At 38.1% G+C, this 5155-nt stretch overlaps 1 long non-coding RNA gene across 1 annotated transcript; it reads left to right on the top strand.

The window, feature by feature from the left end:
* Positions 1-990: 990 nt before the first annotated feature.
* On the top strand, positions 991-4177 carry LOC113011037 (uncharacterized). The gene is made up of 3 exons (XR_003270432.1): positions 991-1181; positions 2308-2442; positions 3727-4177. It is a non-coding gene; the product is annotated as an uncharacterized LOC113011037 (long non-coding RNA).
* The last annotated feature ends 978 nt before the right edge of the window (positions 4178-5155 follow it).

Raw genomic sequence — 5155 nt, 5'->3', positions numbered from 1 at the left:
GTGGCGGTGACTGAGCTGAAGTGGATTGTCTGTGTGGATTATCACTTCTCCCTGCAGCCCCTCCCAACTCACTGTACATATATAGCACTGAGGTGTTCCATATTGTAAATAAACTGTCTTCGTTTGTGTGCAAAGAACTCTATCTGCACTTGAGTCCATCCAGTAGCCATGACAAACAAAGTATTTGTACTTTGTTACCTCCTACCTTCCCAGTTTTGACAAAAAAAAGTCAGATCATCAGTTTTTCATTGTAACCCTCACAGCTCGTCTGACTGTGAGTCCCAGCAGCTCTCAGTTCCTTCAAGGAAACTTCGTGTCTCTGAGCTGTGAGGAGGACGACAGCTCTGCTGGATGGACTCTGAAGAGAAACGCAAGCAAACCAAACATCACCCAGTGTGGAGATGGGTGGGGAAAACCAGCTGGTTCTTCCTGTAATATCAGCTACACCCACACATGGCACAGTGGAGTTTACTGGTGTGAGTCCAGAGAGAGTCCCATCAGTAACATGGTTAACCACAGTCACTGGTAAGCTGAGTGTGTGGACTGTTGTTGTGATTTGACGCTGTATAAACAAAATTGAATTGAATATTTTATTTACTGTTCCTCAGCCTGTGAAGCATTGATGGTGTCTCTCAGTATTTAAGGTGGAGTTGGGCTAAGAAAAAACCCCACAAAGCTGAAGGTTTTTATTGTCTGATAAACTACAAAGTCATGAACATGTGACTCAGACTGGATTAACTTCTGGATCACATCTTCTGAACCAGCTCAGAGCTCCTGAAAAAAAAAAAAAGCTGAGGAGAGACCCGGATGGGATTCGCCCACAACAACATGCCCGCAGGCTCCTCTGGGCGATAGCTAAGCCAAAACAGACTGAGGCTACATCTACATCTTCCGGATAAATTTGAAAAGTGTTTTCGTCTGAAAACGCTCCACGTCCACACTATTCACTGTAAAAAAAATCCGTAAAAATACAGTACAATGTACTGTATAAACGTGAAGGAATTTTCCGTATTAGTCATTTACAGGTATTTTTCTGTATTTCTCAACTACTGCAATGCATTGTGGGAAAAAGAACCTGAAAAGGAGGGAAAAGTAAGCGCAAGAGCAGCCATTAGGCTTCTTTCAGGCTTCATCTGGATTTTGGATTCTGAAGTTGGAGAAACTGCCTTCAAATTTCTGTGGTTAGTATTAAAACTCATGTTTCGTTTTATTAAAATAATGTTTTTCAAAAGACTCCGTGTTTTTATTTAGAAAGAATTGTTAATTTATTTGTTAACTGGTTTCGGCTGTCTCCAGACAAGTCAGGAATATTTTGCTGACTCATTTTTTAAAATAATTGTTATTTAGGTTTAACATGACTTAAGCTTTATTTTAATTAATGTTAAAATAATTTTTACTGTGATACCACCAGTTTTGCCCTTCAGTGGCTGAACCAGTTTTCATAAATATTATAGTTAGCTGTCTGTGTCTCTCTGGGTATTACACAGCTGTGACTGCTAACTAGCTAATTAGCGAAAGTCAGCGATGTGGATAACTGGGAAAGTGAGAACTTCATGGTTCTAGAAATTATTCTAGGACTCTAATAAGTACTGTATCAATACCTGTGTTTTACAGTTGGCTCTACTGTACACTTTAAAGGGTTTCAGGCAAAGTTACACTAACCCTAGTTTAAGCCTCAGACCTTCCTGGCTGACGCTAGCAAATGCTAATGTTAGCCTCTGATTTGGGCTGCTAAAGTAAAGACTTTTAGCTAGCTGACCAGCATAGATTATTTCGGTGGTTAACAGACTGTAGTGGTAAAATTATTGAAAGTATAGTTTCACCTCAGCACATTTACAATTACAGTATGTCTATTTTGTAGCACATAGAAATGTTTAGTTAATATTTACAGACAGACACATTTTCCCTGTAACTGTGTTTTTACTCCAACATTTGTTGAAAATGTAATTTATGAAATGCTGAGCAGCATTTCTTGTATGTGGAATATTTTTGTCACCCCACTGTGCTAATGTGATTAAATACTAAAAATTATTACTAAAAAAAATTCAATAATAAATCAATAATAACTATTTCTTGATTGAACTATAATGTAAGCGCAGTGCTGGTGTGCAGGGGCTCTATATGCCTTGTCTATATCAAGCTTTTAGCCAAATATAAGCAGAGATATTTGTATCTTTCTTAAAAATCCAGATCCTTACAGATTATTTGAGAAATGGATCAACAGCTATCACTACTTGAAGCACTTTAAGTCCTGCAGTGGAAAAATATCCCTTATTTCACCTTTGATCACACACTTTGGTTTTCCAGTGCAGAGCAATGGCCAAGAAAAGGAAAGACTTCCCCGAGTGAAAAAAAAGATGAAGATACAAGCTGGTGATGATCCAGAGCAGCTGGTCTCAGGAAATGAAGAAAAACCCTGATCACCTTCTCTACAAACACAAGGTGAGTTTAATGTTGTGGTTGATTTAGTTTTTCAAGGTATGTATGTTACTTTAATTATAAACTGCTTTTGTTGCAACAGAATGATGTTATGTGTATGCAACTCTACGTGAATTATAATCCTTTGTAGGGCTGCGTGATATGACCAAAGTCTCATATCCCAATATAAGACATATCTCTCCTGATAACGATATATATCACAAAATAGTGCATTTTCTGTAAATTCTGTGATTCTCGGGCAACTCGACTTATGTGAAATGTTTTCAGTTGGGCGTCGTGTACCTGGAGTCGAGTGTTTTGACCGATGCATGAAACTATACATTTTTAGACATGAGTTTAAATGGCCGCCATTTTCTTTCTGAGTATTTATTAGACGGCGTGCTGCAAGGAAAAGCCTGTTCTAACGTTTGAGTCTAAGGATTATTTTGAGCACCTGACGACTCTTTTTTGCTTTTCATTCGTAAACTCTCTCGAAACTCTTTCATGTGATTCTTGTGTAGGTGGTTAAAGAGGTTTGTCGTGTTCGAGTGGTGGTGGGGACCAGTTTGTGGCATAATTTGCATAGTACAGTTTTCTGGGGCGTGTCAGACTTTTCATAACCAAACCATGTCCATGCTACAGAGGTAGCCCCTCATTTAACAATAAGGTCCTCGATTTCTTTTGACTGGTCCTTCTGGTTCTGCCTCATCCTTGCTGGCCATGCTGGTATTCTCTGTGCCTTCGTCTGCGTGGTGACTGTAAGCGCCATTTATAGTTACTTGATGTTTTTATTTGAGGTCATTTGTTTGATGCATATTCTGAAATTTTATGTTTGAGAATAATGTATATCATTTCAGTTTAGTTTGAAAAGTCTCAACAGAAACTTGAGCTTTATTGTGAAAGGTTTATGTGGAAAATAAACAAGCGGACGGCGGAGCCACACGATGGTTTTATCCTCACTGTTGGTAACGAAAGTACGCGTAAAAACAGTCACTTGTCCGTCCATAGTGTGGTTATTTTAAGTATAAGAGAAGGAGAGAACTTTAAGAAATAATATAGCAACTACAGTGACCATCAAAACCATGAAAAAAATATTGCCGTAAACAGTTTATTTTGCAACACCACAAAACAAAGAATAGTGTATAATATGAAACGATAGACATTTTTATATCGTAATCTGATATATATCGTCATATCGCACAGCCCTAATCCTTTTTTTGTTTATGTTGTTTATGCTCTAGGTAAAAAAAAAAAAATAAAAATATAAACTTTTTAAAAATGTCTTGTTGTTTCTCTTTTTTTCCTCAGAATAAATTGCGACCAGTCTCAATGGCTGACACGGAGGAGCAACACAGCGACACGTTAACTCCGACTGCTGCAGTTCCTGTATGAACTGAGCAACTCTTAAAATCCAAGGAAAAGCTGAGTGTATTTTACTTAAAGCTCAGATGGACCTTGATGTACTAACATGCAGGCTGCATTCAGGACTTTGTCACACTGTTATATGAAGAGCGGTAACAAGACTTTGTAGTAATTTGTCTTACTATTGTCTTATTTGTTGTGATTTAGGGTCTGTGCGCACTAGCAGAGGTTTTTGTTTGTAACTGTAACCTCGTTTTCAGAGCCTTGTCTAACATTTAATGGTCATGAAATATGTCAGACTTTTTCCTCTACTTAACCAGCTTAGAGAATTTGAACACCGTGGAGAAAAAGGTGTGCATTAAGGATTTTGAACTATGATGTTTAAGTGTTGTCACTGCTGAGGTTTCGTGGACACAGATCCTTATTCACTATGCTGCTGTTTACAGTTTAACTTTTCATCAGAACAAGCACTTCTAATTATACTTTGCTCCTCACTGACAAAACAAGTCCCGTAAATACACTTTTATCTTTAAGTTTGGGACAGTAATCTGTCTTAATGTATTATGTGTTGTTAGGGCTGCTCAATTAATCGAATTTTAATCACGATTACGATCTGGGCTTTCAACGATCATTAAAAATGACTGAGCCGATTATTAGCCCCTCCCTCATTTATCCGCGACACCTTAAAGGCCGTCTGTGAAAATATTGTCGGGCATAAACCAGTCCGTGGCGCAAAAAAGGTTGGAGACCGCTGATTAAGAGGACCCGAGGGAAGCTCGGAAAGCTCGGAAAGCTAAGCAGAAGTTATTTGGAGAGGAGAGTGACTGCCGTTGGTTGAAAAGAGAGTTTAAAAAAAAAAAAAAACTTCAGTGGTGTTGCACACTATTTTATATTATTTTTTTTAAAGTCATTGTTAACCCTTTAAAGCCGGTCAGAGCAGCACGCTCCGTTTTGCGTAACTATTTTTAAATCCCTGTAGAACCTGAACCGTGTAAGCTAGCGCAATAATTTGTTTTGCATATGAAACCGGAGGAGTTGTACTTACATCTGATGCCATCAGCTTGTCCTCGGTCACGGTTTCGTTCCACATATAGCTTTGCAAAAATTGCATAAAAAGCGCTTGCAGGAACAAAAACATAATATTCCAGAAACACGCTTTGCCGTTACTATCAGCTGTTCGTAACACTTCCCACAGTAAAATGATGCACCTGCTGTTTTCTTTGCAAATTTGCATCATAGGATTGTTTTTTGTTTTTCCTGCAGTATATAAAAATTGCTGTATCTCCAAAATAAAACTATGAAGACACTCAAAATAAATTTCCTGTGGTGGGAAACTATTTTTTTGCAACTTTATTGTATTTAAAGTTTTGAGGGA

Source organism: Astatotilapia calliptera, chromosome 3, assembly GCF_900246225.1.
Source record: "Astatotilapia calliptera chromosome 3, fAstCal1.2, whole genome shotgun sequence".
NCBI lineage: Eukaryota > Metazoa > Chordata > Actinopteri > Cichliformes > Cichlidae > Astatotilapia > Astatotilapia calliptera.
This window is presented reverse-complemented; position numbering and strand designations above follow the sequence as displayed.